General features: G+C 35.6%; 1 pseudogene across 1 annotated transcript; it reads left to right on the top strand.

Annotated features, from left to right (window-relative positions):
• Positions 1-9,343: 9,343 nt before the first annotated feature.
• On the top strand, positions 9,344-15,420 carry LOC308341900 (type II iodothyronine deiodinase-like; annotated as a pseudogene). Its single transcript has 3 exons — positions 9,344-9,419; positions 14,521-14,926; positions 15,129-15,420. The product of its transcript is annotated as a type II iodothyronine deiodinase-like (transcript).
• Positions 15,421-25,687: the final 10,267 nt, after the last annotated feature.

Raw genomic sequence — 25,687 nt, 5'->3', positions numbered from 1 at the left:
ACAGACCTATAGATTCTTTTGTCCTACTCTTTGAGCTCATTTTCAGTCTTTGGTCAACCATTAGTTACCATTACCTCCATGAACAATTCTTCTCTTTTTAGCACTTAAAAATTTTGACTTTGACTTTTTCCCCTCAGAAAACTACAGAGTGCAATTCTTTTCTATCATGTGTAGCATTGCCTGGCAATAAGGTCATCTTTTGAAAAATTTTCTGTTTATGTGTGTTCACTTGGGAAGAGTACTAAACAGAGTAAATGACTATTTTGAGACCCAGGTCAAAGGCAAGTCATGTTTTAAAAGTACCTATCCACATTCCAGGTTCTGTGCTCTGAGTTTTAAAGAATTTCTTCATTCAATTTTTACAACTATTTTATGAATTGTGTATTATTTTACCAATTCTTACTAATGAGGAAACTGAGGATCAGGGAAGAATGACTTTGTCCATCATCACACAGTGAGAGGTTTGTTAAACAAACATGATGCTTCCTAGATCTTGACTCTCCTACCAAGAACCAGGGTCTAAAACTAGATATGTTTGACTATAAAACTGCTCTTTCTTTTAATTTGGTGGTTTCCTCCCCTCCTCCAGCCTCAACAGAATTAAGGAACATATTCCTTAACTAATAGTTTTAGTAATGATGATTAGTAGTGGGGGTTATAGTCAAATGAGACAGTTAAGTACCCCTTGAGCAAAGCATCAAACCCTTAATGGTGCAGGCAATGTATGTGGGGGAAGACGGGGGACCATAAAGATTTAAAAAGGAAAACAAAAAACCTCTTAAATTATTCTGATGTGTCCCTTCTCCCATAGTACTAAGAATTACTATTATATTTACTATTACATTTACTATTTACATATCACTATTTACTACTTACTATTATATTACTATTACATTTAAAGTAATGTTTATTTAATAGTTCTAACTTAGATTTGATAGGAAGAAGATGGTGAAATATTCCAGTTGGTAAAAGTGAAAATCTAGGTAAGTGATTGGGAAATATGAGATTGTATAAATATATCAGTCACATGTTTTTAACTGAGAATGTATTATTACAGGGGAAAAAAAAAAAAAAAAAAGCTTTTCGTCTTCCTTAAACTTGCCAAAAGAGTTTGGACACCAAAAAATTAGAAACTCTCAAGCTTGGATAACCACGGAGACAACCTCTTGTTTCCTAATCACCTAAAGTGCCATGAATATATCTTATTTTGTTTCTAAGTGTTTCTCTAGAAGTCCCCTCATGAAAAAGAAATGATATAGTTTTGGAAGAAACAAAAAAAATTATTACTCAAATATAAATGTCTGAATACCATGCAAACCACCCTTTCCTCTCTATCCCCCCTTTTTACTTGTTTTAAGTATATTGTAAACAAAATTTAAAAGAAACCAACTCTTCTTCCTAAAACTGAAAGCTGCCAACCCATGAGGAGAATTCTTGCATGGTCACCCACCACACAGTGTTTGGGGAAAGAAAAACCTGTCTGGACTCCTGCCAGGGGAGGAGGTGCTGGGAACCAGAGGGAGGGCAGAGTAAGAGCAGCCTGGGTGTTGGTGGGTTAGTTCCTGGGAACAATGCCCTGGGAAGTGTGGAGATCAGGGTTTCCTAGCCGCACCTCCACCCCCAAAGCCGCCTCTGCCCCTGTACCCTGGAGTTTAGATTTTGCACTGAGCCAAAGGTCTAGCTAGCATAGCCTCACTCCTGAAGGGTTCATTTGGCCCCTCCTCAAAGACAAACATCCCAAAGTAAAAGTGTCTGTTGGGAGCCTTGAGATGTTTTCTTTCACCTTAGTTTCCAGGCTGTGATCGTGTGCACTTCTGCTTCTTTGGATATGTTTTGCATATCCCACCCTCTCTTCCCCTTCACAACCATCCTCAAAATTCTGTTACTTTATATTCAAACTACCTGGCCTTCATCGGAGCTGGGGTTGTGACGTGGTCCATTTCTTGGTGGTCTGTAGCAGGTAGGCTGTGTCCAGGAGGTAAACTGTGAGGAATGAAGATGGTTTGGAGATGTAAAGCAATTTTATTGCTGAGGCCAAAGTTTCCATGTAAGCAGGATCAGTTTTTTGGAATTTGGTTAAAATCACTTTGATTTTTTTTTCTTTTAATAACTTTACAACGAAATATGTTACAGCATCATGATCCACTGTGGCTGAAATCTGCATAAGGAATTTATCTAAATGATATACCAATTTATCTAAATGATATCAGGCAGGATCCTTTGTGTCATAGGGAAACAAACTAGCCAAACAAGGTGAAAACTGACTGTGTGTGTTGGGGGAGGGGAGAACTATAAACCAAGAGAAATTTCTTAATGAATCTGTCTAACAAATACATCTGTCTTCGGCACTTTTGCTGACATTTATTTCAGAGTATTGTGTGAATTAGTTCAACAAACAGCATGGTGATTTTTTGTTGTGTTAAAAGTACTTTCTGTGAATTTTGAATGTATTTGTTTCAGCATTTTATTGGATTTTTCTAACCTGTGTTAACACAATTGAACATATATGTCCTAAGAAAATACAACCTTCTTGTGCCATTAAAGCATTGCTTTAACTGATGGGGAATACTGGAAGTTTCAGCTGTTCATTAAATAGTTAATTAAAGATGTGTATAAATGTTGCAAAAAAATAAAAATAGATTGCTGTCTCTTTAATACAGTTTTCAGTGCAATTAAACCGAGACACGTCTTTAAAAAAAAAATAGTATTTCACAGGTTTCGGACTTTCGTGGATCATTTTGCACATAGCTTTATCAACTTTTAAACATTAATAAACTGTTTTTAAAAAATAGAAATAAAAGAAACCCAAATAAAATATTCATAATATACTACAATTATAAAAATTTCTAGTTAATCATGAGTTTGATTCTATCAAGAATACCTTGTTTAGTGAAAACAGATATATGAAAATTTAATTCTTCATCCTTAAGGTCTATTTTTGGTTTGTGTTTGCTACAACATTACTAACGTAGAAACATAAGGAGAAGAAGATTTTTAACCCAAATGGGTGCAGATAAATTCAGAAACAATACGAAGAAAGAAGGCTAAGATCAGCAGCCTCCTACAAAGCAGCTCCAGGAAAGCAAGCTGCTCAGAAACATCATGTCTTGGCCAGGCCAGTGCAAACTAGCAGTGGGAGAATGTTAGAAAGCAGGGAGCTCGAGGTCTAGCTAAGGAAAACCAAAGAACCAAATAAAACTTCCATTCTATCCTACTCCCCGCAATAAATGTGCTTGGCATGCTAATACAAAACACCACAACAAAACAGGGCATTGTGATATTACGTTGCGCATTTTATGGATGAGGAAACTGTAACTTACATCATTGTTACCTATGTGATATAATGAAGATGCCTAATGTAAGATTCTATTCACGTTAGAATACAGGCATACAGATACTTAAACCTCACAGTTATTGTTTAGTTATAAATTAGGTAATGAAGTTAGGGAACTTAGCACAGGTTATGACGCATAGTCATCAATAAATGGTAACACCAGGGCCCCTGGGTGGCTCAGTCATTAAGCATCTGCCTTTGGCTCATGTCATGATCCCAGGATCTTGGGATCGAGCCCCACATCGGGCTTCCTGCTCGGTGGGAGGCCTGCTTTTCCCACTCCAACTCCCCCTGCTTGTGTTCCCTCTCTCTCTGTCAAATAAATAAAATCTTTTAAATAAATAAATAAATGGCAACACCACAGTTAATGTTATTACTGTTGCTCATTTTATTACTATTATTGTTATTGTTATTACAGTGAGAAAAGGACACAGTCAAGATTCAAGCCCAGATGCATCTGTACCCATACCACATATTTCCTTTCTCTATGCTACAGCTCGGTCTTATGGACTGAGGTAAATGAAAATTCAGCATTTTCATGTAAGTCATTTATGGATTTCACAGGGCTCAGCAGTCATTATAAGAATAGGGAAGGCCATGTTTATACAGCACAGAAAGGGGGGAGGGATAAATGCACATTGACCAATGGGTGTCCAAGTCTTATTTTCTTTGTTTCTTAACTTTTTTTAAAAAATAATTTTGCAGATGGATAAAAGAGATAATGCAAAAATTAGTTCTAAGCAGAATTTAAAGTTTGAAAGAAGTGCAGCTTGCATATAAACACGAAGAACTATGTGGCTAAACTTTGCCCACTATCCAGCAGGGTCTTATTCTTCCTTTTAGAAAACAGTGTAAAAGTCTGATGCAAGCCAGGCCTTCAAACTGTGGCTGAAGGGAAATGCTTCCTTACTTTTCTATGGGAAATACTGAGAGAGATGTCACAGTGGGGAGTGCAAGTACCTGAGGGAAAGAACAGTGCATTCAATGGCAAAGTACCACACTTTTTTTTTTTTTTTCCTACAGCTTGGCTGAGGTATAATTGATTTAGCAAAACAGATGAAAAAAAAACCCTGCACATATTTATCCAATTTTATGAATTTGGACATATTCATACAGCTATGATATCCTCACACAATCGAGGTAATAAACATAATCATCACCTCCAAGTTTCCTTGTGTCCCTTTGGTTTTTGTGTGTTTGGTAGAAATACTTAAAATGAGATGGACCCTCTTAACAATTTTTTTAAGTGCACTACAGCATATTGTTAATTTCAGGCAGTATGTTACACAATGGGTCTCTAAAACTTAATGATCTTGTATAACTATAACTTTATAACCATTGAACAACAACTGCCCATTTCCCCTGCCCCATCACCTAGCAACCACCATTCTATTTTCTATTTCTATAAGTTTGACTATCTTATATTTATTCATGTAAGTGGAATCATGGAGTATTTGTCCTTCTGTGACTGATTCATTTCACTTAGCATCATGTCTTCCAGGGTCATCATATTGTTGCAAATCGTTAAATTTTCTTCTCTTTTAAGGCTGAATAACATTTCATTATATGTATAGACCACATTTTAAAAAATATTTTATTTATTTTATTTATTTATTTGAGAGAGAAAGAGAGTACAAACAGGGGGAGGGGCAGAAGGAGAGGGAGAAGCAGGCTGCCTGCTGAGCAGAGAGCTTGATGTGGGACACCATCCCAGAACCCTGGGATCATGACCTGAGCCCAAGGCAGACACTTAACTGACTGAGCCATCCAGGTGCCCTGGAGCACATTTTTAAAATCCATTTGTCTGTACATGGACATTTGGATTGTTTCCATATCTTGGCTATTGTGAATAATGCTGTAATGAACATGGGAGTACACATATCTCTAAAAGATCCCAATTTCAATTCTTTTGACACATGCACAGGAATGGGATGCTGGATCATATCACAGTTCTATTTTTAAGTTTTGTGTAGCTTCTAGGTTGTCTTCCACAATGGCCATACCATGTTCACCAATAGTGAACATGGGTTCAATTCCTCCATATCCTCACTAACACTTGTCTTTTATTTATTTATTTTTTTATAATGGCCATCCTAATAGTGAGAGGTATTCTCATTGTGTTTTTTTAACTGAAGTGTAGTTGGCATAAAATATTAGTTTCAGTTGTATGACATGGTGACTGGACATTTATGTACATTACAAAGAGATCACTATGACAAGTCAAGCTACCATCCATCATCACACAAAGTTATTAAAATATTATTGCCTATATTCCCAATGGTGTACATTAAATCCCTATGATTTACTTATTTTATAACCGGGAGTTTGTATCTTTTAATCCCCTTTACCAATTTTGCCTGTCTCCTCCCCTCTGGCAACCACCAGATTGTTCTCTGTATCTATGAATCTGTTTTATTTTTAGATTATTTTATTTTTAGATTATTTTTATTTTTAGATTCCATATATAAGTAAAATCATACAGCCTTTTTCTGTTTTAGTTATTTCACTCCTAATACCCTCTAGGTCCATCCATGTTGTCTCAAACAACAAGATTTCACTTTTTTATGAATGAGTGGTATTCCCTTATATGTGTATATATGTATATTTATGTGTGTGTGTGTGTGTGTGTGTGTGTGTGTATTTCACATCTTCTTTACCCATTCGTCTATCTATAGACACTGAGGTTGCTGCCATATGTAATAAACAAATTCATTGAAGTTGCAGTAACAAAATCAACACAAACAATCACTTGTGTTTCTATATAGTAACAATGAACTAACTGGGAAAAAAATTAAGAAAGCAATCCCATTTACAATAACCTCAAAAAGAATAAAATACTTAGCAGTAAACTTAGCCAAGGAGGAAAAAGATGTGTGCACTGAAAACTCCAATACATTCATAAAAGAAATTTTAAAAGACACAATTAAATGGAAAGATATCCCATGTCCATGGATTAAAAGACTTGGCATTGTTAAAATGTCCATACTACCCAAAGTAATCTATAAATTCAATATTATTCCCATCAAAATCCCCACAGCATCTCTTACCAAAACAGGAAAAATAATCTAAATATTCACATGGAACTATAAAAGCTCCAGAATAACAAAAGTGGTCTTGAGAAAAAAGAACTAACTGAAGGTATCACACTTCCTGATTTCAAAATACACTGCAAAGCTGTAGTAACTAAAATGGGCATATAGACCAATGGAACAGAATGGAGAACACAGAAGTAAACACATGCATGTATGGCTATCTAATCTTTGACAAGGGCACCAAGACTACACAATGGGAAAGTGTAGTCTGTTCAATAAATGGTGTTAGGAAAACTAGATACCCATAAGCAAAATAATGAAACTGGACTCCTATCTTACAACAGAAACAAAAATCAACTTAAAATGGATTATAAACTTAAACATAGGAACTAAAGCTATAATGCTTCTAGAAGAAAGCTTAAAAAAAAAAAGCTTCATGACACTGGTCTTGGCAATGACTTTTGGGGGGGGCATTATATGACACCAAAATCACAGGAAACAAAAGAAAAAACAGACAAATGGTACCACATCAAACTAAAAGCTTCTGCACAGCAAAGGAAACAATCAACAGAGTAAAACAGTAATCCACGGAATGGAAAAAATATTGCAAACCATGTGTCTGATAAGGGATTAATATCTGAAGTATATAAGGAATTCCTATAGCTCAATAACAACAAAACCCCCAAATAATCTGATTCAAAAAGTAGCAAACACTTTTTTTTAAATTTTTTTTTATTTTTTTTAAACATATAATGTATTATTAGCCCCAGGGGTATAGGTCTGTGAATCGCCAGGTTTACACACTTCACAGCACTCACCATAGCACATACCCTCCCCAATGTCCATACCCCACCCCCCTCTCTCGACCCCCCTCCCCCCAGCAACCCTCAGTTTGTTTTGTGAGATTAAGAGTCTCCCTCCCGATCCCATCTTGTTTCATCTATTCTTTTCCTACCCCCCAAACCCCCCACATTGCATCACCACTTCTCATATCAGAGAGATCATATGATAGTTGTCTTTCTCCGATTGACTTATTTCGCTAAGCATAATACCCTCTAGTTCCATCCATGTCATCGCAAATGGCTAGATTTCATTTCTTTTGATGGCTGCATAGTATTCCACTGTATATATCTACCACATCTTCTTTATCCATTCGTCTGTTGATGGACATCTAGGTTCTTAGTAGCACACACTTTTAATTGAATCTCCTAAACAGGATCTCAATAGCAAAAGGAAAAATATTATATCAGAACACCGTAAATGAAGACCCTAGGAAAATTCCAACAAGCAAAACCAATTTGTGAACCTGGATATTTTTGTGATATTCAGCTCTCACCCTGGCAGAGTATTGTCAATGTCTAACTTGCCACTCTTCCAACTCTCAATAAAGTTTTAAAATGTTCATGAAGATGGTTTTGAACTTTAAATACTAGCTAAAGTGTAGAAGTCTATTTTCTATGACTCCATTAGTTGCTACCACTTAAATGTGATTCCAAGAGCATGCCAACCCTCTTCCCAAGGGTTGGGGGGGGGGGTCTGGTTTAGTAGTGAATGATTTGGTTAATATCTATCTTGTTTTTTCTGATCCTCAACAGTTAAATTTATCAACTGATTTTTATTGGATGTTGGGGAACAAAGAAGCCAGCAACAAAATTCATGGGAATTGCTACAGAAAGACCTAGAACTAACCCTGCTGTAAAACATGAAGCTCATCACTACAGACACTCCAGATTAAGATGATTACTAACATTTTATCCTTGAACTCCTCACCATAGGTCCACAAATTGTGCAAGGGAAAGTTGCAGACTAGGAGGGAGACAATTTGCTGGCTGATTTCCTGGTCTGTCCCAGGATGAGAGCACTGAGTAGACTAGACTCTGTCCTATGTGTCCAACACTGACAGATACATTTCCATTAAAGCTATTAAAACATGTATCACATCTCATTGTAATTATCCCTCTGTCTCTCTGTCTCTGCATGTCTATGTCTCTGTGTCTACACTGTCTCAGATTTAGCACTAAAAGTCTTGCATCCTGAGGAACTCCTCCACCTCCAGAAAACCACATCGGTTGGCACCCTAACAATGACTTATTGCAAGAGCTGCTTTCATTATTTGCCTAATCTCTAACCTAGAATTTCAGCATTCATTTTCTGAATAAATTTTTTTTTTTAAGGGTGAGGACATTTTCATGCCCTTTTCACTGAGAAAGATTTTAATTCTCTTTATCTGTGTTTATGGCCTGGTTACTTTCTAGCACCTCTTCAAGAAAGTTTTAACTGCACAGAAGAGATTTCTAATCATGTAAGATAATATTTTAAGTATACCCTCCAAGGGCCTCTCACTTGCCAGAGGTAAATAATTTGCCAGAAATCCCCCATGTGCCAGCAAAATATATACTCACTATTTGTAACTAGTTGAATAATAAAAATAAAATATACTTAAAGAAACTTTCTAATGAATTACAATAAATAAAAGAGACAGATAGTTCATTTCTTAGGCCTTCTCTGTTAGTCGAGTTTAAATCTAAATTTTGCTGCAGTGTTGGATAAAATGGTATTTTTAAAAAGACTAAGTGAATGCAAGTATTTTGCCAAACAGGGCCTGAAAGATATTAATCACAAAATCTGGAAATTAAGTGGTCTAATGACTTTATTTCCATATGATTTAGTTATTATCATAAAGGACATTATTCCAGTTCAGAATAAATGCTTTGGCTCTTTGGTTAGATAAAGTCTGATTCAGTGGTTAAAATAGTCTCTTATTTTGATCATTTGGGACCTGTGAACCCAAGCATTACATGAGCTTGGCAGTTAGGATTTTGCACCAGTCTAATACTTTGCTTCCCTTCTCTCTAACCTCCTCCGAGGTGGTGGATCTTCACTCTTTTGCCCTTTCCAATTCTCTCTCTTGTAAATCAGTTTAACTGAGGTGTATTTCACATCAAATAAAATTCACATATTTTAAGGGTATAGTATGATGCGTTTGGTAGAACCAAACAGTCCTATGACCAACACCATGGTTGCTCTCATCCCCCCCTTTGCTCTAGGTGTTGGTAAGCACTGAACTGCTCTTTGTCACTACAGTGTTATCTTTCCAAGAATTTCACATAAGTGACAACCTACAACTGGTATGTGTTCTTTTGTGTCTGGCTTCCTTCATTTAGTAAAATGCTCTTGAGGTTCATCTGTGATCATCCATGCATCAGCATTTAGGGTTTTTTTTATTGCTGAATATTGTTCTTTTGTTAAACATACACAATTTGCTTCTCCATCTGTCAGATGATGGGAATTTGGGTCTTCTCTAATTTGTAATTCTTATGAATAAAAGTTCTGTGAACATCTGCTTACATACAAAGTTTTGTTTTGTTTTGTTTTGTTTGAGAGAGAGAGAGTGAGAATGGAGTGGGGGGGGTGCAAAAGGGGAAAGAGAGAGAGAGAATCTTCAGCAGGCTCCACACCCAGCGTGAGCCCGATGGAGGGCTCAATCTCACAACTCTGAGGTCATGACCTGAGCCAAAATCAAGAGTCAGCAGATATTTAACTGATTGAGCCACCCAAGTGCCCGGCCTACAAAGTATTTTTGAGGACATACTTTTTTATCTCTCTTGAGTAATTTCTAGGGTGATATTCCTGGGCCATATGTTAAACTTTATAAGAAATCTCTAAACTGTTTCCCAGTGTTACTGTACAATTTGCATTCCCAGTAATAACATATGAAGAGTTTGAGTTACTTGCTCCATATCCTGTTGATACTTGGTATTGTCAGTATTTTTAATTTTAGCCAATCTAGTGGGTATGCAGATATATCTCATTATGTTTTTAATGTACATTTCCTTAATGACAAATGACATTTTTTCAGTACTTTTTTGTCATTCATATATCCATTTAGTAAAAAGTTTCTTCAAATATTTTGCTAATTACTTTGTTAACTTTTTATTGAGTTGAAGAGTTTTTTACATAGTCTAGATACAGTTCTTTCTTAGATATGGGTTTATCAAGTATTTTTTTCTCTGTAGTTTACCTTTTTTTTTTTTTTTAACACTGGCTCTTAATAAAATCATTTTTTTTTTTTCATTTAGTTCATGCTTTTGTGTCCTATTTGAGAAATTGTTCCTGTGGGAGGTGGAGAGGAGAAGTGAGTTGGGGGAAATCAGAGGAGGAGACAAACCATGAAAGACTGTGGACTCTGAGAAACAAACTGAGGGTTTGGAGGGGAGGAGGGTGAGGGGGTTGGGTGAGCCTGGTGGTGGGTATTAAGGAGGGCATGTATTGCATGGAGCAATGGGTGTGGTGCATAAACAATGAATTTTGGAACACTGAAAAAATAAAATTTTAAAAAATAAAAAGAGAAAGAAAAAAATTCAAAAAAAGAAAAAGAAAGAAAGAAATTGTTCCTGTTCCATGACTACAAAGATTTTCTCTTGTTTTCTTTTGGAAGTTTTAGCTCTTAAATTTAAGTCAATGACTCATTTAAACTTAATTTTTATATATGATGTGAGGGTAGTTTAGAAAAAGAAATTTAAACATATAGTTATCCAATAGCACTAGCATCATTTATAAAAAGACAATAGTTTTCTCACTGAATTATCTTGGCAGTCTGGTTAAAAAAAAAAAAAAAAATCAATTGACCTTATAAGTGTGGCACCGATATCTGGATTCTCTTTTTAGTTCTATTAATCTGGTAAAACTAACATTTTGTCCTGAAACCTCTAGATGCTTTGGTCTCCTCATAGTTTCTCGTATCAGGAAGATCACTAGCATCCACCTGGGTTTCCCTTCCTTATACCAAAGCCATATATCTCTCACAACAGAATAAGATGAAACACATATAGGGCTCACTTCCTCTGTCTACAGCTATTCAGAGATCATTGTCCTTCATTTCCTGACCTTCAGTTTCCTGAAAACTGTTGTTTCATATATTGGGTCAACTTGTCGTTAAGTTATTTCAGGCACTGGTGTAAATCCAGTCTCTGTTACTGCCATCTCAATAACCTAGCATATAGCCAATAGTATAGAGATAGATGGTGGATAGATAGATAGAGAGAGAGATGTATATATATACATATAATTGAAAGGAATGTGTACTCTCATATTATCGAGTGGAGTCTTTCCTATATGAAAGTTGAGTCAAAATGTTTGAAAATGTTCAAGTCTCCTATATTATTACTTATTTTCTGCTTAATTTTTCAGTCAATTACTTCGAAAAAAAAGTGTTGAAACTTCCAACTATAATTATTTTATTGAGATATAACTGACAAACAGCATTTTAGCTTCAGGTGTACAAAATAATGACTCCATTTTTATATATACTATGAGATAATCACCACAATAAGTCTTAACATCATCACCATATATAGCCACACACTTTTTTAAGTAAGCTCCATGACCAGTGTGGAGCCCAATGTGGGGTTCAAACCTACAACCCTGAGATTAAGACCTGAGCTAAGATAAAAAGTCAGATGCTTAACCAACTGAGCCACCGAGGCACCCCACAAAATTTTTTGTCTTGTGATAAGAACTTTCATTCTCTTACCAACTTTCAAATACATGATACAGTATTGTTAACTATAATTCAACTATAATTTTGGATTTGTCTATTTCAGTGTTTAGTTTTATTATTTTTCCTTTCCTCCACTTAGAAGCTCTCAAGTGAAAAAATATTTATGATTGTCATGCCCTTTTAAAGAATTAATCCTTTTAGCATTATGCCTTACTGCATTTCTGGTAATTTTTTATTTTAAAAATCTACATTGTCTGATACTAATAAAACCAATCTAGTTTTTTAAATTAGTGCCTTATTAGTGTCCCCACTAATTACTGATGTGACTGAGTTCAAATCCATCATCTTGTTAAATATTTCTATTTGTCATTTCAGATTACCTGAGCTTTTCTCAATGATCCCATTTTATCTCCATTTTTAGCTCAATAGCTATATATCTTTGTTTTATAATTTACTGTATACTGTAGCCTCTGCAATACGTATTTTATCACTCACCTTCAAATAATATTACACCACTCCCCATATTGTGTAAGAACAACATAATAACCTGCTTCTATTATCCCCCATCATACACTGTGCTAAACTTGCCATATATCTTACTTCTACATACACTATAAATTCCACTTTGTGGGACGCCTGGGTGGCTCAGTTGGTTGGGCAACTGCCTTCAGGTCAGGTCATGATCCCAGGGTGCTGGGATCGAGTCCCACATCGGGCTCCTTGCTCAGCAGGGAGCCTGCTTCTCCTTCTGCCTCTGCCTGCCTCTCTGTCTGCCTGTGCTCACTCTCTCTGACAAATAAATAAATAAAATCTTTAAAAAAAAATTCCACTTTGTTTCATACAATTATCTTTTAATTAGATTATAACTAGGAAGAAATAATTTTTTAAAGTTTATCCACAAATTTCCCATTTCTAGGAGTCTTCAATGCTTCATGTACACCCAAATTTCCATCTGTTATCATATTTCTTTCATCTGAAGGACTCACTTTAACAATTTGTATAGTGCAGATTTGTTCGCTATAAATTCTCTCTCCTTTTATTTGGAAAATATCTTTATTTTGCTATTTTGCCTTTATTTTAAAAATAATTGTTTTTATCTGTGAAGACGTCTACACTGACAGATTTTTGTTTGTTTCCATTCAGTCCTTTAGTAACGTCACTACATCACCTTTTCCTTTCATATGTTCAGATAGATTAGTCTGTAGTCACTCTTGTCTTTGTACCTCCATCATGAGCCCTTTTCTCTGTGTGTTTTTAAGCTTTACTTTTTATCACCGATTTCCTGGAATTGAATTTGATGTAGGTTTGTGTGATGTTCTTTATATCCAAATTTGGGTTCTGTGAGCTTTTTTGGATCTGTGGGGGTTTAGTTTTTACATTTGGGAAGACTTTGAACATTTTTTTCTTCTGACCCCTCTTTCCACTTCTACTTTTGGGAATTCAGTTACACTTACATAAACAGTTTGATATTACTCCTGAAGTCACTAACACTTTCCTCATTTTTCCTATTATTTTTGTCTCTCTGCTTGATTTTGGATATTTATCATTTCCATATTTTCAATTATGGATCTTCTGTTAATCTGCTATTAAACCTACCCATATATTTTTAATTACAGATACTATAATTTTCAATTTGAGACCTTCCATTTGGGTTTTTAAATAAATGCTTTTTAATGCTTTTTCCATCTCTTTTTTTCATCGTGCTCATATTTTTCTCTAAATTCTTGAACATATGAGGCATATTTATTATAGCTGTTTTAAAGTCTTTGTCTGCTAACTATATCATCTATCATGATAGCCAGTAGGTCAATGATCTAATTTCTTTTTCTGATTTGAGTCTTATTTTTCTCCTTCTTTAGATGCCTCTTCATTTTTTTATTAAATGACAGACATTGTAAATTGGATATTGTTAGTTGTAAAATACATAGTTTATGCTATTTAATAGTGTTGGGATTTTTGGCATAGAGTTAAATTAGATTGTCTTCTTATACTCAGCATAATCCCTTTGAGATTTTTCTAACTGTTGCCTATATCTAGCAGGCTTTTTTAGATAAATTATCTAAACAAATGAAAAAACCCAGTTTTTATCATCAGTTTGGCATCTTCCTCAGAGTAGAATGAAAACTGTTTTTGCAAAAAATTCCATGTAAAAATATTTGAGCAGTAAAGGCATAGGAGAATGTTTATTTCTTCAGCAAGTTCTAGCAAAGAAGTTATTTTTACTTTAAATAACAACTGTTTGCTAGTATGAACACAATATAGTATTCCTATCTGCAAAATACAGTACCAAGAATTTCTTTTGTCAAATTTCCATTTAAGGTCTTGTTTCTGAGCATTGACCTTGCCTTCTCCTCTCTTTCACAGCAGAGTTTGGAGTAACCTTTCATCCATCAGTATAGGGATTGCTGGCCATTCCAGGCAAGTGGTGACCCCAGGTGATCATCTTGCAACAGATGCTGTAGGGACCTCCGGAAAATGAAAAGTTTGTGGGGAGAGTAAAGCGAGGTGGGAAGAACTGAATTAGGAATCCCAGGAGCCCCTGTTCCTTCCTTCCTTCATTCTTTTCCCTGCCTTGGGATCTAGAAAGAATATACATTTTGGTGTTAGAATAAGCTGGTTTTGAACCACTGCTCCATGTGACTTGGGATATGTAGTCCTGTTGCTGAGCCGCTCCGAGTCTGCTGATGTAGAGTGGAGGCCCATGCTGACCTCAGAGGGAATGCGCTGCATCTGGAAGAGCCTCTTCCCCAATGCCTACAAGCAGGTTAAAATTCGGTGAAGAGTCCCCAATTCCAGTGTGGTGTATGTCTCCAATTCTGAAGGAGGTGACAACATTAGAAATGGTGCCCAAGTAAAGACGGTTGATAGAGCTGAATGCCACCTTATTGACTGGCAGCCTTGAGCACCTACTGGTGGTCACCTTTGGCTCAGCCACTTGACCTCCTTTTACTAGCTAGCTGCCAGCCTTCAGCAAACTAGTGGAAGAGTTCTCCTCAGTGGCTGACTTTCTTTTGGTCTACATGGATGAGGCTCATCTTTCAGAAGATTGGTCAGTGTCTGGTGATTCTTCTTTTTTTTTTTTTAAGATTTTATTTATTTATTTGACTGACAGAGATTACAAGTAGGCAGAGAGGCAGGCAGAGAGAGAGAGGAGGAAGCAGGCTCCCTGCTGAGCAGAGAGCCGGATGCGGGGCTCGATCCCAGGATCCTGGGATCATGACCTGAGCCGAAGGCAGAGGCTTTAACCCACTGATCCACTCAGGCACCACTGGTGATTCTTCTTTGTCTTTTGAAGTGAAGAAACACCAGAAGACCGATGTGCAGCAGACCACCAGCTTCCGGAGCATTTCTTCTTGCCACCCCAGTGTCAAGTTGTGGCTGAACACATGGACAATTATCCCAATGCAGTTTATGACGTAGCCTTTGAATGTGTGTGTATTGTGCAGAGACAGAGAATTGCTTATCTGGGAGGAAAGGGCCCTTTCTACTACAACCTTCAAGAAATCCAGCATTGGCTGGAGAAGAATTTCAGCAAAAGATGCAATCTAGATTAGTTGGTTAAATGCATGATTGTAAAAGAGGTTTTTTGTTTTGTTTTGTTTTGTTTTGTTTTGTTTTAATTATGTAAGGGAAAGGAAACTAAGAACTGAATCCACTATTTCAACTGAGTCCTGTTGTCTTGCTGAAAGTCAGGAATTTACGTGTCAGAAGAACATAAATCTCTAACATTTCCATGCTCCTTTTACCACTCAAATGGCATTTGGCTGAATAGTAGCCCCAGCACATCTCTTCCTAGTGAGAAGCCCTGAGTGAACAGATCCCAAGATAGAGAGAGAGAAAGAAACCCTGTTTCAACATGTGTTCATTCTGCCTTGCAAAGGAAGTAATACAGCTGATGCAAGCTTTGGGACTGGAAGAAAAGACTACCTGAATAACTACTATGTTGGGGAACTATTGTCCTTATTAGTATAAGGGGTATTGCCTACGCTTTATTCAGCATGGATGCAGCCCATCTGGAAAGTTCCCAAATATTTACTTATAACAAGTCTTTGAGCCCAGTCCTTGTGGTTAGGGATTTCATGTTTAACAATATCCAAGTAGGGGCGCCTGGGTGGCTCAGTGAGTTAAAGCCTCTGCCTTCTGCTGGGATCCTGGGATCCAGCCCCGCATCGGATTCTCTGCTCAGCGGGGAGCCTGCTTCCTTCTCTCTCTGCCTGCCTCTCTGCCTACTTGTAATCTCTGTCAGTCAAATAAATAAAATCCTAAAAAAGAAAAAAAAAAGTAAAAACAAAAAAACAATGTTCAAGTAATTTCTGCTGTTCTAGTTTCTAGCCACGTGGTGGTGGTGGTGCTCTATGCCAGTCTAAATATCCCAGAACTGACAGGTGTATGTGCAGATATCAAGAATGATCCCTACCTGGAGGATTAGGGTGATTATCTGAAACCTGAGGGTTCCTTTCTAGGTGGGGGGAGGGAGGATGCCCAAGAAGAAAATCCAATTGACAAGCTAGAAACAGGAGGCAGAAAGATGAGGAGGCTTCACAGAATTTCACCTTGAAGCTATAGAGAGCAGGACTAATCTGTAAGTCACAGAAACAGGGAAACATAAAACATACATGGGCCAGAAAAAGAAGCAGCTCAACCAAAATTAGCATTGAGAATATACATATGAAATCAATGTATTTATCAATGTATGTATCTCCCTTTGACTGAGGGAGAAAGGGGGATGGAAAGAAAAAAAAAATCCCACACTTCATTATTTGTAATTATGAGGATACTTTGATAGAAATAATTACTTTTTGAAATAGGTTTGTGATATGTATATTTTCAGTAGGTGAATTATACCCCATGATACTGATTAAATATAAAACCAGTAGGTCCAGTGGTGCTGGTCAGTCCCTCTCCATTCCTACAATTATGATGTGGCCCCACTTGTTCTTGGTCTCAGTCTCCATAATGGAGGCTGAGCTGGGAATTATATTCCTCATAATATATTCTTTATAATATATATAAATATATTCTCAGCTGCTGTGGAAAGTAGGGACCATTCAGGTATATAGCACTGTTCTCCCAAAGTAGGTGACCTAAAATGACTAATAGGTGCAAATAAACAAGATTTCTTCAGTTACAACATAGAGGAAGATAAAGTTTGTTTGAGACAATTCTCAATAATTTGTGAGGTTTTGATACAAGGCAACCCTTGGTGCATGGAATTTGGTGAAATGGAATTCCCGTTTACATTTAAATTTGGACTTGGGTCTTCCTTTGTTCTAATTAGCTGAGATGTAGCAATCTTCATCATTATAATGCTATATATATGTGTATGTACCATATTTCTCTTTAAAATAAAGATACTATAGTTCTACCTGTAATATCTAAATATTATAACCCCCAAAGAAGAGACCAATTAATTTTATATAATAAATTTTTGTTGTAAATTTGAGGATGCTGTCTAATCACAGTATATGGTTGTATTGATATGTACAGTCAAAGGTTCTTATGACCATTCCATTAATAATACAATCATAAAATAAAAGTCATAGGAAAAAATTTCCATTTAATAAATACTTTCCACTGCTTTGTTTCATTATTACCTTACACTATGCTACAATTATTTTTTGTACACTAAACTGAAAGATGTTGACATTATATTTTTATAATTATTAAATCACTTTTTTAAAGATTTTATTTATTTATTTGACAGAGAGAGACAACAAGAGAAGGAACACAAGCAGGGGGGCTGGGAGAGAGAGAAGCAGGTATCCTGCTGAGCACGGAGCCTAATGTAGGGCTCCATCCCTGGACCCTGGGATCATGACCTGAGCCAAAGGCAGACGCTTAACGACTAAGCCACCCAGGCGCCCTTAATTATTAAATCACTTCTATATTCATCATGATATTTAGAAATCACTTGGCAAAGAAACAAAATCTATTTATCATGAAAGAATTCCTCATTAATCCACATTGCCGTCAAACTTTTAAAAAGTTGAAAAGTTGTTCAGCTGATTCTGCATACCTAAATGTATGACATAAGTTTAAAGTGTTCATTCCATAGTATCACTCAAAATGAAAATCAGTGATCCAATCACCCATTTCAAGAAATTATAAACAACAAATAAAACTTAAAGTATGCAGAGAAAATTATTAATAAAGGTAAGAACGTTAATTAATGAATAAAAATAAATATGAAATAAAGAAGATCAACAAAAAGTCCTAACACCCTCTGGAAATGCCAATAAAGTGGTAAATCCTTGCATAGATCATTAAAAAAAAATTAACAGAAACAAGAAAGAGGCATCACTAGAGATTCTACTGGCATTTGAAAAGATAAAATATTATAAACAACATTATGTTAATAAATTTAAACTCTTGACATAAAATGGATAAATTCTTTGAAAAAACAACTGAATAAGGTCACCCAAGAATAAATCTAAATCTGGATGTCAATGTAACTGTTTAAGATATTTAATCTGCAATTTAAAAAAACTACCAATGATGAAAACCATAGGCAAGATAGGTTCACTGTTGAAATCTACAAAACTCTGAAAGAAGAAAGAATACCAGTCTTACATAAACTTTCCAGAGAAGAGAAAACATATAGATGGAGTACATGACAAATCATTTTTTTAAAGATTTTACTTCTCTATTTGAGAGAGTATATGCATGAATGGTGGTCAGAGGGAGAGGAAGAAGCAGGGAGACCCACCCAGGGCTCATCCCAGGACCCAGGACCATGAGCTGAGCTGAAGGCAGATGCTTAACCGATTGATTCACAAATCATTTTATGAGACCAGCTAAACTGGTCTCAAGGCCAAATTTAAAAAAAGAAAGATAAAAAGAAATTAATAGATGAAAATTTCTCATGAGAGTGAACACTGCAATTCTAAACACAATGTTAGCAAATAGAACCAACCACTATATATATACTATATATATAAGTAATATATATATATCACAAATGGGATTCATTTTATTTATACATGTTGACTTAACATTTGAAAACCATACTAATGGAGAAAAATATGATAATCTCAACAGACTATAGTAAGAGCAGTTGAAATCATCTGACATGCATTAATAATGATAATAATAACTGTAATAATAATAATAAACCTCTCACCATACAAGCACAACAAAAGAATTTCTCCAAGGGTATCTATGAAAAACCTAGGTCTAACATATTATCATATTTAACAGTGAAATATAAAATCCCTCATTCCTAAAATCAGGGCGAAAAAATTAAGATACTCACTCTCATTACCCCAACTCAGCAATAGAGGTCTTAGCCAAAGCAGTAAGGCAGAAGAAAAATCAAAGTCATATATATTGAAAAGAAAGGAATAAACTGCCTTTCATGGAAGATGACATGATCATCTGAGAAGAAATTCCTAAGGAATTTACAAAGTCACAGTTAATAAGTAAATTTAGCAACATCTTAATATACAGGTCAATATTAAAATATCAAACATGTTCCTATATACAATAACAAAAAAGTGAGAATAAAATTAAAACATCAAGGCCATTCAAAATAGCAACATAAAACATCAAATTCCCATAATTAAATCTAATGAAAGATTTGTAAGACTATGACACTGAAAACGTTGTCAAGAGAAATTAGAAAAGACTTAAATCACTTAAGAAATACACCATGTGCATGCATTGGAAAACTAACTTTAATTTACCAGTTCTCCTAAAATTAATCCACAGATTCCACAAAACCTGACTTAATATCTCAAAAGTATTTTGGGGGGAAACTGATAAGCAAATTGTAATTTTTTTTAAATGCAAAGAACATAGAACAGTCGAGGCCACTTTTAAGCAGAACAAAGATTGAGTATTTACCAAACCAGTTTTCAAATTTCGTACAAAAATCAGTGAACTTGAATAACAACAGAAAGTATTCAAGATTAAGTACATGGGGGAGGAAAAATGGAAAAAATGAAGAGTTCCGGTGACCTCTGGGAAAATATCAAGCCACTGAATATGCCTAAGAGGCAGCAGATATATTGTTGGAGCAGGAGAAGAGAGGATAATTATTTGAAGGTCAAAAAGGCCAAAATTCTCCAAATCTAGAGAAAGCTATGAACTCAAAGATCCAAGAGACTCAGTGAGTCACAAGAGAATAGAAATATCATAGCAAGTCACATTCTAATCAAAATACTAAAAAAGTGATAAAAAGAGAGTCTTCAAACTAGCCAGAGATAAAAAGAAATATTAAATACAAAAGGATATGAATAAGAATAGTCACAGACTTCTCATTATAAAATTTGTAAGAACAGATCAACATCTTTAAAGTTCTGAAGAAAAATCTCGCGATAACCCTATTCAAAGTGAAATCGTTTTCTTAAATTCAAGCAAAATAAAATTGTATTCAAGAAATAAAAGCTGAGAGAAATTACTGCAAGCAGACATGCACTACAGAAAATGATAAAAGGCAGTGCTTCAGAAAGAAAAAAGAAGATAACTTTGATCTACATGAAGGAATGAAGATTTACAGAAAGATAATCATTTGGGTCAATATAGATTTTTTTCTCATCTTAAAAATTCTTCAAAAGATAATCAACAATTTAAAAATTATTTCCATAATGTCGGGTTCATAACATTTAACACTGAAATATATGGCAACAATAACAAAAAAGATGGAAAAGAGAAAATGGCAGTAAACTGTTGGAAAGTTCTGTATGAACTTTTGTATGAAGTAGCACATTATTGGAAGTTAGATTTGACAACATAAAGATGCACATTGTAAATTCTAAAGCAACCACTAAAAAATAATAAAACCAAGAAGTATATCTCATAACCCAGTACTGGAGAAAACAATTATAAAAATCTGAAATAATTTAAAAAAGAAGGAAAATGGTGGGGAAAAAAAGCAAATGTAACAAATAGGAAACAAATACCGAGAGGATTTAATCCCATCCCGATACATCTCGAGATATGTCCCATATATGTAATTTCCATGTTATCAAAAAAGATGTCTCTCTGACACTACAAATTACATAAAAGTTATCTCAGCTCTTAAGATTATCTACTGAACTACTGTAATGGAAGATGTTTGCAGCAGGGCCCAATAATAGACTAGCAATTGTTCAAAAATGTAGTATTTTGCTACTCCATCAAGTATATTTTGAATCCAGAATTCCAAAAGATACCACTGGGTGGCAGTGCTTGACATTATCTGCAAGTGTCTATTGCCCACCTCCAAAATCCTGTGTGCAGGCCGTTTTTGTTCCAGAGCCTGGCCAAATTCGTTATTTCAACGCAGGGTGCCTATGTTGGTATATACATCTAGCAATATCCAAATAGCCTGCAGGGACCGTTTATTTCTTAGTGTTCATCCAGCAAAGACTATCTTGTTCCATACATCCATGTAATGTATCTCAAGATCCTGAATCAAGTTATTCTTAGAAAACTTACTGATTGGGTTAGTTCCTGTATTTTATCTATTTTGATTAACCATCTTCAGCTAATCATGTGAATCAACATAGTCTTTGGTTTTCTCTCCAGGGAGAAATTATCCTGATATGCTACTATAAAGAATTACCTTTCTCTTAATATTCACCAGGTCAAAATTGTCCCTAACATTGTAGTGACAGTATTTGAGAGGGGTCAGACATCCCTGAAGGAAGATAATAAACATATATTGGAGTTCATCCAAGTAAAGGCAAATTTTGTCTGAATTTCTTATGAAGTTGGGATAGAAAAGAAAATATTGGTTAAATCTAGAAGAGCCTACTAGTCACCTTAAGCTTATTGCTCCTCTCAAAGAGCTTTCAGGAAAGTATTTCTCCTGATTTCCAGATTGGTATACAGAAGTGTTAGATCTTCCACCTGGATGAACCACAGCTACCTCAGACACTACATGAGCAAACATTCTCTCTACTTCCTACCTCAACAACAACAACAACAAATCAGGATTCTATATATGTATATGCATCTGTATACAGAAAAATGTGCATTGCACTAATTAGAAAGAACAAGCAATGAAAAAAGCAGCAAAACACTTGAATATGCATGGCATGAAACACTTAAGACCACTAAACATAGGTAGATAACCAAACTCATTAGTATTTAGAGAAATGCAACTAAAACCAAAATAAAATACTATATCACACAGAATTGGCAAAAATGAAGTTCAACACATCAAATTACTGGAAAAGATGCAGAACAATAGGAATATTCATACGCTGCTTTTGAGAATGTAAACAGGTATAGCTATTAGAAAATAGAGCAGCATTAAATTTTCCATGAGTCAGCAATTCTACTCCCACATACATATATGTGGGAGTAGATATATAATATCCATATATATGTATATATAATGATATATATATCTCAGGTCATATATATGTGTGTGTGTGTGTGTGTGTGTGTGTATGTGGACCTGAGATATATACATATATAGTCTACTATATAGTATCTAGTATATAGATACATATACCATATATATATAGTACAGTAGACTACATTTATCTCAGATACATATATATACATATATATATGAAAAACTCTGACATATGCACACCTGGAGGCCTAGAAAAGCAGCATATCTTATAACAGCAAAATAACACCAAAAAAAACCCCACACGCCTGGGTGGCTCAGTGGGTTAAAGCCACTGCCTTCGGCTCAGGCCATGATCCCAGGGTCCTGGGATTGAGCCCCGCATAGGGCTCTCTGCTCAGCGGGGAGCCTGCTTCCTCCTCTCTCTCTGCCTGCCTCTCTGCCTACTTGTGATCTCTGTCAAATAAATAAATAAAATCTTAAAAAAAAACAACAACCCACAAAAACCTGGGAAAAACCTAAATACTCCAAAACAAAAGAACGGTTAAATAAATTGTGGCATATTCTCATAATAGAACATTTTATGCATTGGTGAAAATGAATAAGATTACATTCTATGCAATATCTATGGCTAATGATTGAGTGAGACTCATGTCTCAAAGACTACATAGAGTGTAATTCCATATTTTGCCCCTAAAACAAGCAAAACTAAACATATTGCTTAGGACTGCTTATACACATCTAAAAAATATTTTTAAGAAAAGAAAAAGAGAATTTCATATCCCCAAATCAGAATTTTAATTGTTTCTTAAGAGAAAGAGACTGGATAGGAGAAACATATAGGGAGATATAACAGATTAGTAATATCCAGTTGAAGTGGACATAATAGTGAATTCATGGTGTTTTATTATTAAGACTTTCAAAAGAGAGACAAGATAAAGAAAGAAGGAAATTAATTCAATCTTGAAGGGCATGGGCAATCTGTAATAAATGTAAGCCAGACAGAGAGTCCACTTAAAGCCTTCCATGATTTCATAGGCTTTCCCCCAACCCCAAAACCCCTGTGCTCAGCCAGACTATTCCCCCCAGCTCCCAAGGAGAAAGAAAAATCAATATTTTTTAAAATGTAACTTCTTAAATGAGATTCATATTCTCTACACAAACAATTAAAGTGCCATAGCTACTGATAAAAGTCTACACAGCCAAAATGGAGGCCAGACACAAGTAGTGGCCAGGATGATCTTCTAAGTAGAAAGGTATATGTATGAGCCCAATTCCATAGGTATGACAGTCTGATGTGACTGTGGAGCTTTTGGGTATTTTGATGACTGGACTGTGAAAAGCAGAGGGGATTCTGCTGAAATACAATCTGAAAGTTCACCAGATGGATCATTTCACTAATTGATAATTGGCCTTGCTTCCTTTCTAACACATGCATTAGAAATTATAATGTATGTTATTCATTCCCTTCTGAGACCAGCTTTACCTGCATCCCACAAGTCATGAAATGTGTTTTCATTATCTTTCAATTTCAAAATATGTTCTAATTTCTATGAGTTAGTTTTTTAACTCTAAGTCATTTAGTAATATATTCATTGCTTTCAAACTGATGGGGATTTTCAAATTATTATGTTGCTATTAACTTCTAGCCTAATTCCATTATAGTCCAAGAATATGCTCTACATCATTTGAAATTTGACACTAATTGCTTAATGGCCAAGAAGATTTTTTAATGTTCAATGTGTACTTGAAAAGAATGTGTATTATGACATTATTTGCTACTGAGTTCCATATATGTAAATTAAATCATTTTTATTATGTTGTTAAAATCTTGTCTACTTATTAATTTTTGTCTGTTTTTTTTTCTATCATATACTGACAAAAGATGGGCTCAAATCTTCCACTATGGGTCCTAATTTTTGAAAATCCCCAGATCTCCCCCATGAGAATCTATGTATAAATTTGGATAATAAAACCAAAAATCTACAGACAATATATTATGAAGCAAAATATGAGCCAGAATATAAAGTACCTATACAAACCTCCAAGTCTGAATGGTCAGAACAATCCACAGACAACTGCAAGGCCTGTGCAGCATCAGTGACTGTAGAAGAAATAGCAGAGGGAAACAAGAGAGCATTTGATAGACTCAAAATTTACCAACATGTATTAGGGAATCTTACTAAAATTTGGAAAACAGATGAAACTGGCAGGGATTTGTGTACCCTATCAGTAGGTGACTACAAGCTATCTGGAATTAGATCTGAAGGTGCCAATCAAAGCCTCTTCCAGGACAGATCTCCACAATGACTAAAAACTGCTGGGAATATAGGAATAGAATCCAAATTAGCCTGGCTGAAGGGGTTGGGGGTGGGGGGGAGGCAGATCAAAAGGCAGGAAAAAATGTAGTATTTCACAGGACTAACAGAAGAGGGAGCTCAAGAGTCATAAAGTTAAAAATCTGTAAAATCACGCCCTCCCCTGACCTTTCTATGCTTTATATGTTTCCAGGAGCACAGGACACATTATCAATAAAAGTAACAGATGACTCACAGAGCTTGGATTGATGAAGTCAAGAATTTTTTCTATATAGTTTCCCTAGGTATTACAAAGATAGATTATAGGGATATATCAACAAGACTTGGTCTAAGATATAAACCATAATATTAACCTTTCTTTTGGTACCTAGAGAATATTTACCCTGATTGTCAAGTTCCATATCACTATTTCTTTTTGGGACAGATACAAAGTGTGGAAACCAATCAATGTCTGGATAACATAGCTAGAAAAAAGAATGGAAATTTTAAGTGACATGGTATGGGATGTAATCAGATCATCCCTTATATTGCCAATAAAGAAATTAGAGTACATGATTTTGCTTGGAGGTTTCCAATCTTTTTAAAAAGATTTATTTATTTATTGGAGAGAGAGAGAGAGAGAGAGCGAGCAGGGGGAGGGGCAGAGGGAGAGAATCTTCAGGTGGACTTCCCACTGAACATGGAGCCCAACTAGGGTGGGGCTCAATCCCAGTACCCAGGAGATCATGACCTGAGCCAAAACTAAGAGTTGGACACTTAGCTGACTGAGCCACCCAGGTATCCTGGATGTTCCCAATCGTGATGGCTTTATCACAGTGTTCCAATACCACCACATAAAAGGCAACAAATTTTGGGAGTATAGCCCAGTGAAAATAACCTTGTAGCATGTCAACAGAAATCAAAGCTAGATAAAGCCACTGCGGAGCCAAGAGCCCAGTGTCAGAGATTACAAAGGAAGCCTGTCTAGAAGTGGCTTTTGCAAAATGTCTCTCTTCCAGGATGTTCTGAGACTAAATTTACAAAATAAATAAATAAGGATTGACTGCAATCAACAAAATGTGCTTTCTGGAAAGCTGCACCTTTTATGGTTTGCTCGCATATCAGTTATTTTTGCTGAATGTGCTATCATAATAGTTTTCTAGGAGGTTGTTTCCGCCCTGATTAGAACAGGTGGCCAGTACTAAATGATGAGAAAGAACTGGAATCAGATTCAGTATTATA

The sequence above is a fragment of the Martes martes genome, assembly GCF_963455335.1.
Source record: "Martes martes genome assembly, chromosome: 1".
NCBI lineage: Eukaryota > Metazoa > Chordata > Mammalia > Carnivora > Mustelidae > Martes > Martes martes.
The sequence above is the reverse complement of the archived record's forward strand: the minus strand, read 5'-3'. Positions and strand labels throughout refer to the sequence as shown.